The 14,523-nt window shown below is 41.9% G+C and overlaps 1 pseudogene; it reads right to left on the bottom strand.

The window, feature by feature from the left end:
* Nucleotides 1–6,565: 6,565 nt before the first annotated feature.
* LOC101041062 (NADH dehydrogenase [ubiquinone] iron-sulfur protein 3, mitochondrial-like) lies at nt 6,566–7,387 on the bottom strand (annotated as a pseudogene).
* Nucleotides 7,388–14,523: the final 7,136 nt, after the last annotated feature.

Below are 14,523 nucleotides of genomic sequence, written 5' to 3'. Positions count from 1 at the left end.
TCCCAAAGTGCTGGGATTACAGCCGTGAGCCACCACAACTGGCCTAGGTTTTAGTTACTAAAGAAGAAGGGACAGAAGAAAAGGATATTGGAGGGTGACTAGTTGTCTCTGCCTCAGTCACAGATAAGTGACTCTTACTGAAACTACTACTACCAAGATGAATTTGTAGGAGCTGAAGTATAAATGCTGTACAAAGCTGATTGGCATAAAGCTCATAATATTTTGTTCAGCAGAAGGGAAGAGAATATTCTTTTTTTTAATTGAGGATAAATTCCATGTAACACAAACCAACCACTTTAAAGTATACAATTTGGTGGCATTTAGTACATTCATGATGTTGTACAAAAATCACCTCTATCTAGATCTAAAAGATTTTTATTACCCCAAAAGGAAACTTTAAACCTGTCAAATGCTTGCCCTCCACTACCCCTTCTCTCTCACCCCTAGTAACCACCAATCTGTGTTCTGTCTCCATTGAATTGTCTATTCTGGATATGCATCTGGCTTCTTTCACTTAGCATAGTGTTTTTGAGGTTCATCCACATTACAGCATTCCGTTTTTTGGCTGAATATGGGAGGAGAATCCTCTTAGCAGATGCAGTACCATTCTCCATTGCACATTCTAAACAAAGGCTCCAGCAAAAACCAGTTGCCTTATAATTGGGTGTAATGCTGCTGAGTAGTCTTTGGAGGTAGACCTTAGCACTGGCCTACCCACTCCCTTCTTTGTAGCTACTGGATCCTTAATTTTCTTTCAAGCAGCAGTATGCCCTGCCAGGCAATGTCTTGCAACTGCACTAAGTCAATTGTGACAAACTGTTCCCCATTTTTCCAGCCTCTCTTGTAGCCAGAGGTGACCACTTAATCAAGCTCTGGGCAATGAGATCCAAACAGAAGTCAGCTGGGCCCCAGGGACATAGGGCTGGGGAAGCTTTTGCCTTCTTTATAAAAGGAGAGAGGCTTCAGGGGCCCTTCCCGCTTCTTCCTGCTCTGAACCTATACCTGATGTTTCTAGCTGCAGTACCTCTTTTTCAGTCCTTACAGCTTGGCATGTTAGGATTGCATCCTTGAGTCATGCTACATCCGTGAGTCACTGAGCTGGTGGTTTCCTACTGAGAGAATGCCTGTTATATGAGCAAGATAAAGTCCTACTCACTTCAGTCATTGGGAGCAGGTTTTCTGCCACTTACAGCAAAAGCATTTCTAATAAACATTAAGAGTTCTTTTTAAGTGATCGGTTTTCCCATACATGTCAGAGGCAAAAGTTTGCAGCTGCAAAATACGAATATGAATGATCAGAAGGGACTCCAAAGGTTACTGTAGCTAACCTTGAATAGGATCTGAGGTAGCACTTTTCTAATATGGCTACTGAATCCTAAACATGCAGTCTCTGTCTCTGTGGATCTGTACAGACATGAAGGCAAGGGTGCCCGGGCCTTCCCCGTGTCTTTCTGTACCTCTTGCTTTAAGAGCAATATCATCTATTTATGCTTATGGTAGTCAACACATCCACGAAGGTTCCCCAGGGGCTGTTCGACCTTGTCTGTCATCAACTCACAGAGTGGTGCACTGCAGTGGGAACTTGGATGGAAGCCCAATCTGGAGGATGCAAAAAGGAGCTAAAAAAAAGTGCAATTCCTACATTTTGCTTACTGTAGTGAGACAGGAACAGGCAGATAGAAGGGATAAGCCTGAACTGTTAATAAAACCTTTAGGGAGTATCTTGAGTTCATTATAGGCTCTTCTCAATTTGAAAACATCTTGCTAATGAGGGCATTCTCTCCTGCATTCGCTGAAATATTTTCAGATGACTTTGAGATAATTAAAAAGGAATCTGGAGGTTTCCCAAGGTTTTGCTTAAATGACTCACATTTAGAGGAATCTCAATGTGTATAATGAGAAACATAAAACAAAACTATGAGTGCCTAGAAATGACTTTGCTCTTGTTCTGGAGAATCTGAACAAAGACGATATTTTTAAATTGACTTGGGAGGGATATTTGATCTTTGGAAATAGAATAAAAACTGAACGGCTCTGGTTTGGAGATAATAAAGCAGCTGACAAAAACAACCTCTTTATATTTAAAAGTGGCTTTTATTTAATTTGAAATATGCTACAGGGTTACTATAGCTTTAAATATATAAAAGATATTTAAATATTAAAAAATATTTAAATATCCAATTTCCCAGGACTGAATTGAATTTTAACAATGCATATTTATTAACATAAATCAACTAAGTGACTGTTGCCAGTTGATATTCCATAGAAACAGAGCAACAAAAGTAAGAAGGAGGCAGAAAATATATTAGAAAAAAAGCAAATAATGCCTGAGATATGAATTCTAAATAAAGTAGATGACCATGAATCCACATGGGATACCTTGACAAAATATAGAATGCACAAAATGGCTTCCAATTAAATTGCATTATGTGTATATAGCTAAAATTTTATAAACATATTCTCTGCTTTATTTATACTTTATAATAAATGTATCTATTTTGTTGAAATAATTTAGGAATTCTTTCAACAAATATCTTCGAACATCTGCTACGTACCAGGCATTATGTGCAATGCATTTTTTAAGCTAGAGCTAAACAAATAAAACAATGGCAAAAGACACAACGGAAGACACTCCATCCCTGCCTCCAAAGAGCTTAGTGTAAAGTAGGTATATCAATAAATACTCTGATAGTATGATACAATATGGGAAATGTCATGTTAAAAGTAAACAGGAGGCTGTGTTTACTTTACAGGTGTGGTGGTGGCTCACGCCTGTAATCCCAACACTGTAGAAGGCCAAGATGGGTGAATCACTTGAGACCAGGAGTTCGAGACCAGCCTGACCAACATGGCAAGACCCTGTCTCTACTAAAAATACAAAAAAAAAAAAAATAGCCAGGCATGGTGACACACGTCTGTCGTCCCAGCTACTAGAGAGGCTGAGGCAGAAGAATCTCTTGAACCAGGGAGGTAGAGGTTGCAGTAAGCTAAGATCATGCCACTGCACTCCAGCCTGGGTGACAGAATGAGACTCTGTCTCAAAAAAAAAAAAAAAAAAAAAAAAAAGAAAACATGAGCTATTAGGAGAAAATATAGGAAACATCCCAAATCCAGATGAAGGAGTGTGGGAAGTAGAGAAGTTCCTCTTTATAGTTTCCTTTCTTGTTAAAGAATAAGTGTGCTAATAACACTTTGTTAAACCCTATCCTATGTAGCTGTTAAACATGCCATGCTTACAGGCATGCAATACATTCTATGTCCTTCTACTTTAAGCAAGATATCTGTTCAGGACGTGCTCACAGGCATGTCCCAGCTCTCCATTGCTTTTACCTGTTTAGAAAAGTTTTAAGTTGTTAGCCAATCGGGTTTTAGTTTAAATTGTGAGGTCTGGGTCCAGCCAACTGGAGAGCAGACACAGCAGTAAGGACGACCCCAAATGCATAAGGGATAAATATGTCTGTTTGCCTTTGTTCATTGTTCTCTCATGGTAGGGTGGTTAGCAAGGGTACCCTTCCTGCAGTCCAGGAAGTAAAAATTGGGTTGCTAAGCCGGGTGCGGTGGCTCAAGCCTGTAATTCCAGCACTTTGGGAGGCTGAGGCGGGTGGATCACGAGGTCAAGAGATCGAGACCATCCTGGTCAACAAGGTGAAACCCCGTCTCTACTAAAAATACAAAGCATTAGCTGGACATGGTGGTGTGTGCCTGTAATCCCAGCTACTCAGGAGGCTGAGGCAGGAGAATTGCCTGAACCCAGGAGGCGGAGGTTGTGGTGAGCCAAGATCGCGCCATTGCACTCCAGCCTGGGTAACAAGAGCAAAAACTCCATCTCAAAAAAAAAAAAAAAAAAAAATTGGGTTGCTAAAAGATCGTTTGTCTCAGCACTAATTTTTCATTGCAGCACCAAACATCTGTTTCCAACAAGGAGGATTCTTGGAGTAGGTAGCATCTGAACTGGGCTTTGAACAACTAGCAGTAGCTGCCAGGTCAAAATGATTGGTAAAGCAAGAGGTGGAGCATATGCAGCCACTCAAAGGAGTAAGATATTTTGAAGCATTTAGGGAAGAGTGGGAAGGAGGGGCAGTGGCAGGGTCTGATCACAAATGTAGTAGTCAAGATAGGCTATATTACACTGTGGGAACAACCGTGAAGTAAAATAAAAATTCTCTCCCAGGCTACATGTCACACACAGGCTTTTCCACCTTGTAATTTACCATCTCAGCCTGAGGCTTCAGGACTCACTGCCGCAGGTGGAGAGAACACATGCATCTGCTCTTAAATACTTTTTGCCCAGGAATGACATTCACCACTTCTACTCTCATTTCGTGGGCCAAAGCAAGTCATAAAGTCACCACAAACATCAAAGAGGTGGAAAGTGCAATCAATGCAATCCACCTGTTTTACAAGAAGGGAATCAGAAATATTAGGACCCACCAGCAAAGTCTACCATAGGCCTTGTGTACCATGCTTTGAAATTGTGATTTTATCTTCAAGTGCAGGAACAAATGCAAGCAGAGGCCAAACAAGGAATGCAGAGTCAGCCTTACAACTGGTTGCCCTCTGACTCTGGAGTATCAGTCAGGGTCCACGAGAAAACAGGCCACTACATGTTCCCACAGAGGAAGTTAAGATAAGGAATTGGTTACATAGGTACTGCAGAAACGAGAGAGCAAAAAGGCAACTGTGAGAGAACCCAGAGATGATAACTACAAGCAGCAGCTACTATCCCTAAACTTGGAAGAACAACAGGGAAGAGGTAGGATTTGCCAGAACCTACAGAGCAAAGGCACTGCAGAATAGATGTGAGAGCCTCTTAGGAGGCCTGGTTGCTGCTGCTGAGGTGGGGCCAATGGGAGGCATTCGTTGGAGAGTGGAAGGCAGCCAGAGAGGAGAAGCTTCCTTCCTGGTTCTTTTTTTTTTTTTTTTTTTTTTTTTTTTGAGACGGAGTCTCGCTCTGTCACCCAGGCTGGAGTGCAATGGCCAGATCTTGGCTCACTGCAACCTCCGCCTCCCGTGTTCAAGTGATCCTCCTGCCTCAGCCTCCCGAGTAGCTGGGATTACAGATGCCACCACCATGCCCGGCTCATTTTCCTATTTTTTAGTAGAGACGAGATTTCACCATGTTGGCCAGGCTGGTCTCAAACTTCTGACCTCAAGTGATCCACCTGCCTCAGCCTCCCAAAGTGCTGGGGTTATAGGTGTGAGCCACCATGCCTCACCAATGCTAATATTTATGTCCATATATTTCATAGTGTCCTGTGGGTGTGCCTGAATTTTAGGTTTCAGTTTTCTTCACCTGCCACATTTCAGGATAACTGAACCCAGGACGTAGCTCATGGGTACTTCTAGAGGCTTAACCACCATCTTAAACTAATATAAAATTGTAGCATGTCCAAGGGTAAGCAGAGGGTTTGTTAACATATGACAGAGAGAAATTATTTAAATTAACTTACAATAGTAGTTTTCTTGTACAATTATATGAATTTAACATATGTACAGATTCATATGACCATCATTACAATCAAACATAGGACAGTTCCATCATCCCCAAACCTCCCTTGTGTTATCCCTTTATAATTATACCCTCCCCCTCCCACTAAGCCCCAGAAACTGCTGATCCATTCTCTCTAACCATACTTTTATCTTTTCAAGAATGTCATAAAAATGGAATCATACAGTATGCAATCTTCTGAGACTCACTTCTACTCAGCATAATGCCTTTGAGATTCATCTAAATTATTAGTATATCAATTATTCATTCATTTTTATTGCTGAATGGTATTCCATTTTATGAACATAAAACAGTTTTTTATTCATTCACCCACTGAAGGACATTTGGGTGGTTTTCAGTTTTTGGCTATTATAAATAAAGCTGTATTAACATCCATGTACAAAGCTGGGTGCGGTTGACTCACACCTGTTGTCCCAGCACTTTGGGAGGCAGAGGCGGGCAGATCACTTGAGGTCAGGAGTTCAAGACCAGCCTGGCCAACATGGCGAAACCGCATCTCTACTAAAAATACAAAAATCAGCTGCGCATGGCGGCACATGCTTGTAATTCCAGGTACTTGGGAGGCTGAGGCACAAGAATTGCTTGAACCTGGGAAGCGGAGGGTACAGTGAGCCAATATTATGCTGCTGTGCTTCAGCCTGGGCGACAGAGGGAGACTGTCTCAAAACAAGAACGAAAAATCCATGTGAAAGTTTTTGGATGAATACATTTTCACTTCCCTTGGATATATACATATATACCTAGGAGTGGGATTGCTTGTTCTTATAGATAAATGCATGTTAACTTTATAAGAAACTGCCAAACTGTTTTCCAGCATGGCTTACTATTTTGCATTCCCACCAGCAACATATGAGAGTTCCAGGGACTCTTCGTTCTCATCTCCAACTGGTGTTGTTAGTATTTTTTATTTAGTCATTCTATTTCTAATATTCTAAGCCAATCTAATAGGTGGTAATCCATGGTATTAATTTTTTTTTAGTCTAAGTAGGAATTTACTTACACAGACACTCACTCAATTATAAGGTGCTTTCTAGGATCCACATGCCTTTCCTAGAGCTACTTGGCTTCAGGTTTCTTTTCTCTGGCTTCAAGCTTGATACTCTCTGGGGGTTGGTGATAGGTTGAGAAAGTCTCCTAGGGGCTGTTGAGGTCAAATTTGCAGAACTCTTGGGCCAACTCCACTGGCTCTGCCACCACCACTTCCGCTCATCATCATAGCATAACTCAACATAGCCAGATAGAGGGAAGTCTTTCTGGAAAGGATGTCCCTCGAAGCCATAATCTGTCAGGATCCTTCTTAGATCTAGGTGGTTAGCAAAGAAGACTCCAAACATGTCCCAGATGTCCCTCATACCAGTTGGCTTCCTTGAACACAGATATAATGGACTCAATGGGCGTCAGCTCATCTGTGTAGGTCTTTACATGGATCTGTGAGTTGAAGCACAGAGACAACAGGTTGTAGACAATCTCAAAATGGTTCTGCCGAGTCGGGACGTCCACTGCTGTCAAGTCAGCCAGGGATTTGAACTATATATTGGTATGATCCTTGAGGAAAGTCAGCACTGGGATGACGCCATCAGGATGGATACAGATCTCTAACCCATTGAAGAAGGACACCTGAATTTGTTGGACATACTTGGGCAGGATTTCAGTCACATACTCTACAAAAGCTGAGAGCTGCTTGTGGGCCACATCATTCCGTGGGGGCCACATCATTCTGCTTGTGGGCCACATCATTCTGACAGTGGGGCACATGTCAGCCCCGATGCTCTTATGCCTCACCACCAGCAACAGAACCGAAGGTCGCCCAGCCCCCCTGGTCAGCACCACAGCCCCCACGATCTCCCACCATCACAGTCTGATTGCTGCCACTGCCATGTTCCCTGGACGCAGACTCATGGTATTAATTTTTATTTCCTTAATGGCTAATGATGTTAAACAGCTCTTCATGTAGTGATTTCTCATCCGCAGATCATCTTTTGTAAAGTGTTGGTTCAAACCTTCTGCCCATTTTTCAATTGGGTTGTTTTCTGACTGTTAAGTTCAGAGAGTTTCTTATATACTATGGATATAAGTCCTTTGTTGAATATGTTTTGTAAATATTTTCTCCCACTCTGTAGCATGTCTTTTCATTACCTTAAAAGTGTCTTTTGCAGAGCAAAAACTTCTAAATTTGATGCAGTCCAATTATCAATGTTTTTCATGTAAGGATTGTGCTTTTAGTGTCATATCTAAGCACTCTGCTTAATCCAAGATCAGGAAGGTGTTTTTATGTTTTCTTGTAACTGTTACACAGTTTTGTATGTTGCATTTAAACCTATAATCTAACTAAAATTTTTTGTACAAGGTCTTTCAATCCACGAACATGGTATGTCTCTTCATTTATTCAGGTCTTCGTTGATTTCTTTTGTCAACATTTTATAGATTTTAGCATATAGATCCTGGACATGTTTTGTTAAATTTTAACTAAATATTTTTCTTTTATGCTATTGTGAATGATATATTTTAAAGATTTTTTAGCTGGGTGCAGTGGCTCACATCTGTAATCCCAGCACTTTGGGAGGCCGAGGTGGGTGGATCACGTGAGGTCAGGAGTTCGAGACCAGCTTGGCCAACATAGGGAAACCTCATCTCTACTAAAAATACAAAAATTAGCCAGGTGTGGTGGTGGGCGCCTGTAATCCCAGCTACTTGGGAGGCTTAGGCAGGAGAATAACTTGAATCTGGGAGGCAGAGGTTGCAGTGAGCTGAGATTACACCATTGCACTCCAGTCTGGGTGACAGAGCCAGACTCTGCCAAAAAAAAAAAGTTTATCTTCAATTACACGTAGCTTGTATATAGAAATATGATTGGTTTTTGTGTGCTGACCTTGTACCTTGAGATCTTCCTAAACTCACTTATTTAGTTCTAGGATTTTGTAGATTTCATGGGATTTTTCTAAGTAGATGATCATATTATCTACGAATAGGAGAAATTTTCTTTCTTTCTTTCTTTCTTTTTTTTTTTTGAAACGGAGTTTTGCTCTTGTTGCCGAGGCTGGAGGGCAATGCCGTGATCTTGGCTCACTTCAAACAAATAAGAGACATTTTCTAATATCCTTGAGAACTTCTCTTTTTTCCTCCCTTTTCTTTTTGTTCCCTCTGTTTTTAGTTCCTCTGTTTCCCCAGCATTCCATTAAAATTTATATATTGTGGCCGGGTGCAGTGGCTCACACCTGTAATCCTAGCACTTTGGGAGGCTGAGGCGGGTGGATCACCTGAGGTCAGGAGTTCGAGACCACCCTGGCCAACATGGTGAAACTCCATCTCTACCAAAAATACAAAAAAATTAGCCAGGTGTGGTGGCACACGCCTGTAAACCCAGCCACTCAAGAGGCTGAGGGAGGATCATTGCTTGAACCTGGGAGACAGAGGTTACAGTGAGCCAAGATTGCACCACTGTACTCCAGCTTGAGTGACAGAGCAAGACTCCATCTCAAAAAAAAAAAAAAATCATATATTGTGATTTTTGTTATATACGTATGCCTTTTACTTTTTTCTGTCTCATTGCTTCTGGCTTGGAGTTCCAATACAATGTTGACTACTAAGAGTGGCGATAGTGGACTTTCTCGCCTTTTCCTGCCCTTGGGGAGAAAGAATGTAGTCTTTCAAGAATAATGCTGGCCGGGCGCGGTGGCTCAAGCCTGTAATCCCAGCACTTTGGGAGGCCGAGGCGGGCGGATCACGAGGTCAAGAGATCGAGACCATCCTGGTCAACATAGTGAAACCCCGTCTCTACTAAAAATACAAAAAATTAGCTGGGCATGGTGGCACGTGCCTGTAATCCCAGCTACTCAGGAGGCTGAGGCAGGAGAATTGCCTGAACCCAGGGGGCGGAGGTTGCGGTGAGCCGAGATCGCGCCATTGCACTCCAGCCTGGGTAACAGGAGCGAAACTCCGTCTCAAAAAAAAAAAAAAAAAAAAAAAAAAAAAAAAAAAAAAAAGAATAATGCTAGCTTTCACATGCGTTTTTTTATACGCATTTTTTTTTTTGACCTGCTCTTTATCAGGTCAAAGAAGTTCCCTTTTACTACGATTTTGCTGAAAGCTATCGTGAATAGATGTTGAATTTTCTCAATGCTTTTTCTGCATCAGCGAATATAATCATGTGGCTTTTCTTCCTGAAACAGTAAATATGGAGGATTGCATTGATTGATTTTCTCATGTTGAACAAGCCTTGTAATCCTAGGCTAAATACCACTTGGTCATGGTGTATACTTCTTTTTATACATTGTTAGATTTAGTTTACTAGTATTTTGTTGAGAATTTTTACACATCAGTTCATGAGAGATATTGGTATGTAGCTTTCTTCTGACTTTCTAGAAGAGATTGTGCAGTATTAATGTTATTTCTTCACACTGAAATCTATTTTTGTTGGCTGTATTATTTTGAGTTAATAGTTCTTTCAGCACATTAAACATGCTATGCGTGTCTTTATGATCTTCTCGGTTTCTGATGAGAAATTCATAGTCATCTGAATTGTTGTTACCCTGTATGTTGCCCAGGCTGGAGTGCAATGGTGTGATCTCGGCTCACTGCAACCTCCACCTCCCTGGTTCAAGTGATTCTCCTGCCTCACCCTCCCAAGTAGCTCGTATTACAGGCATGCATCACCACACCCAGCTAATTTTTTTTGTATTTTTTAGTAAAGACGAGGTTTTTCCATGTTGATCAGGCTGGTCTCAAACTCCAGACCTCAGGTGATCTGCCCGCCTTGGCCTCCCAAAGTGCTGGGATTACAGGCGTGAGCCACCGCGCCTGGCCATGTAATATGTCATTTTTATCTTTCTGCTTTAAATATATTTTCCTTGTTTTTCTTTTCAGCAGTTTGAATATAATATGTCTATGCTTTGATTCTTTGGGTTTATCCTGTTTGGGATTTGCTGAGGTTCTTGGATCTACAGGTTTGTGTCTTTTGCTTAATCTGGAATGTTTTCAGTTATTATATTTTTACATCTTTTTTTCTGTACCACACTCTTTCTTTTCTCCACCACACTCTTTCTTTTCTCCTTCTGTAACTCTAAAGACACAAATGTTAGATATTTTGTTGTTCTCCTATAGGTCTTTGTGGCTCTGTTTATTTTTCAGTTTTTCTTCTCTGCTATTCATATTGGATAGTTTCTATTAATCTATTTTCATATTTACTGACTCTTTCATCTCTATTCTGCCATTGTGTCCATCCAGTCAGTTTTAAAATTCCAGCTACTATATTCCTCACTTATAAAATTTCTTTTTTTCTTTTTTCTTTTTTTGAGATGGAGTATCACTCTGTCACCCAGGCTGGAGTGCAGTGGTGCAATCTCAGCTCACTGCAACCTCCACTTTCTGGGTTCAAACGATTCTTCTGTCTCAGCCTCCCCAGTAGCTGGGATTACAGGCACATGCCGCCACTCCCGGCTAATTTTTGTATTTTTAGTAGAGATGGGGTTTCACCATGTTTGCCAGGATGGTCTCAAACTCCTGACCTCATAATCTGCCCACACTGGCCTCCCAAAGTGCTGGGATTACAGGTCTGAGCCACCACGCCCGGCCTAAAATTTCAATTTGGTTCTTCTTTTATCTTTTACTCCTGTGCTGAGCCTTTTACCTTTACATTCATTTCAAGATTATTTGTCCTTACTTCTTGGAGCATCATTCTAATAGCTGCTTTAAAGTCTTTTTCAGATACTTCCAACACTGGTGTCATCTCAGGATTGGTGTCTGTTAATTGCCTTTTCCCACTCAAGTTAAGATTTTCATGGTTCTTTAGGTATTGAATAATTTTGGGTTGTATCCTGGACATTTCGAATATTATATTATAAGATGTTGTATCTTGTTTTAATACTATGGGGAAATATTTATATTTTTGTTTTAGCTTGTAATAGACATGCTTGGGTTTAGATCATAAGTTCCGACCTGCCTTTTGTGGATAGTAGCTCCAAAGTCAATTCAGTTTTCAAAACTTTGCAATGCTATTCCGATCTGTCTTACATGTGTTTTATCCAGTGGCTAGTCTAGGTCTTGGGTGGTGGTCTGCCTTTTAGTTCAATTATCACAGCCTTTGGTATGCTGTTTAGGATCAGATCCATGTGCAGGTTGAGATAAACCTAGGAGTTCATGACAACTTTATGACGACTTTTCCCAAAGTCCTGCCCTCTCTACTGTCTCCTTGGTACTTTGTAATGCCTTGGAGTTCCCCTTTTAATCAATTGGCAAGAAATATCAGCTATTTATTTATTTAAAGAGAGGGTCGTGCTCTGTCACCCAGTATGGCGTGCAGTGGTATGATCATTGCTCGCTGCAGCCTCAAACTGAGCTCAAGTGATCCTCCCACCTTAGCCTCTTGAATAGCCAGGACTATAGGCAAGCACTACCATGCCCAGCTCATTTTGTTTTTAAATTTTTCGTAGAGACAGGGTCTTGCTACATTGCCCAGGCTGTTTTTCAACTCCTGGCCTCAACCAATCCTCCCACCTCGGCCTCCCAAAGCATTGGGATTACAGGGGTGAGCCACCACACCTGTCCGGAAATCTGGGTCTTTTTAAAAATCCTCTCTGTTGTGTATTTCCTGCAACTTTGCCCATGTCTTGGGCCAAGCATCAGGACAGAGAGAGTGAAAAAAATATATATCATTGAGGGTTTGGCCCCACTGTCTTGGGACCAGAGCTACTCCAAACAGAGAGGAAGGTTCTCCCCTCCCTCAGCATTTTGGGGTGCTTGCGTGGACTGCTTTCTCCATTGTCACTGTTGACTCAGCTGCCACAGTGGGATTGCTTATTGGCTAAGAAGCAAGAGAATGGAGAAAAGAAAAAAAAAAAAGGAAAATGGCACATTTCTCCTGCTTTCTCTGAATATTAGGAGACCAATTTTCTGCTTTTCCTAGAGCTTTCTCTGTCCATGTTGATGCTCCCTTCTGGGTTTTGAGCTACCTTGAGTCTAGTCTAGTGTAGACTGGAAGAGAAAAATGGTAAATTCACTGCCAGTTCAGTTTTGCTTCAAATTCTGTTGTTTTTCCTCAGTTTGTGTGGTACAATTTACTTTCTAGAGTCCTCAAATAGCTGCTGCATGCATTCTGTTCATATTTTATAGCTGTATTCAGTAGGAGGTAATGGGTTGGGTGTGATTATTCTGGGTTAGCTGAAATTAGAACTCCTGTATTGTATAGGTTAGTTTTCATACATAAATATGTATACATAACGGAGTGTTATCTTTGGTGTATATTTGTGAATAGTTGGGACTAGTCTTTTCATACTCTACCCAAAGGAACTACTTTACATAATAAATACTCTTCTGGTTATCTATTGCTGTGGAAGAAACCACCCTCAAACTTACTAGCTTAAAATAACATCAATCATTTTATTATGTTACAATTGCAGATGTTGGTTAGGCTCAGCGACATGGTTCTTGCTTGGGGCCTCTCATATGTCTACAGTAAAATGGTGGCTCTGAAGAAATTGATTTGAAGGCTCATTCATTCACATCCATGGCATTTGGGCTGGGAACACTCAAAAAGTTGGGGCTCCTGTGGCATCTGCCTCTATTGCTATGTGGTCCCTCTACATGGTTTCTTCAGTATGGCAGCCTCCAGGTAGCTAGATTTCTTTTTTCTTCTCTCTCTCTCTCTCTCTCTTTCTCTCTCTCCCTCTCTTTTTCTTGAGATGGAATCTCACCATGTCACCCAGCCTGGAGTGAAGTGGTGCGATCTTGGCTCACTGCAACTTCCGCCTCTCGGGTTCAAGAGATTCTTCTGCCTCAGCCTCCTGAGTAGCTGAGACTACAGGCATGCGCCACCACACCCAGCTACTTTTTTTGTATTTTTAGTAGAGACGAGGTTTCACCATATTTGTCAGGCTGGTCTTGAACTCCTGACCTTGTGATCCACGTGCCTCAGCCTCCCAAAGTGCTGGGATTACAGGCATGAGCCACCGCACCTGGCCTTTTTTGTTTTGTTTTGTTTTTGGAGACAGGGTCTCACTCTGTTGCCCAGGCTGTGCAGTGATCTTGGCTCACTGCAACCTCCACCTCCCAGGTTCAAGTGGTTGTCGTACCTCCGCCTCCCAAGTAGCTGAGATTACAGGCACAGGTCGCCACACTGGGCTAATTTTTGTATTTTTAGTAGAGATGGGGTTTCTCCATGTTGGTCAGGCTTGTCTTGAACTCCTGACCTCAGGTGATCCACCTGCCTCCGCCTCCCAAAGTGCTGAGATTATAGGTGTGAGCCACTGCACCCGGCCTGGCTAGATTTGTTAAATAGACTCAGGGCTCTAAAGTGAGTGGAAAGTGACTGAAACAGGCAGGAGGTAGATTACCTTTTATGATCCAGCCTCACAAATCACATAATCTCCATTACCACATTATATTCTTTGAGGCAGTCACAAAGGTCCACTGAAGTTCGAGGGGTGGGAACATAGATGCCCCTTCTTGATGCAGGATGGTAAGGTTCTGGGATTGGAAATATGGTTGTGGCCATTAAAAAAAAAAGCAATCTGCCACAAAAAGTAAGAAGTCTGTACTTTTAAGGTAGCTCCTGAGTTGCCTTCCATGTGAACTGAAGAGGGAAATTCTGTCCTTGAGTACTGGGCACCCAAGGGGGCATAATATTATACCAATACAGGGACCATCCAGGTTTTCAGTATTTGCAATTTCATTGGAAAGCTGAGTGGAACTTCAAGGTATCTGGATGTTTGCAGGGGCTGAGTGACTGCCTAGAGGAGCTGGGAAAGGGGCTAGCTAAAATCTAGATGAAGAGATTTCCCTGCTGTAAAGAAGCCACTAGGCAACTTTGGCAGAGTGTTCACCTACAGGGGACCCAAGAAGGCTGCAGTACTCCGAAGAGTTTTCTAATGCTACCTGTACCCTATTAGTGTGTTTGGTTAAGCGTTGCCTTCTTCAATGAATCCTCTTAAAAATGCAAACTCCCAAATGTCAGATATCGGCGAAGGGGAGGAAGGCGGCAAATCACGCCGCCATGTGTGTAAGTCTGCAACAATCTTGCA

This window comes from Saimiri boliviensis, chromosome X (genome assembly GCF_048565385.1).
Source record: "Saimiri boliviensis isolate mSaiBol1 chromosome X, mSaiBol1.pri, whole genome shotgun sequence".
Classification (NCBI taxonomy): domain Eukaryota; kingdom Metazoa; phylum Chordata; class Mammalia; order Primates; family Cebidae; genus Saimiri; species Saimiri boliviensis.
The sequence above is the reverse complement of the archived record's forward strand: the minus strand, read 5'-3'. Positions and strand labels throughout refer to the sequence as shown.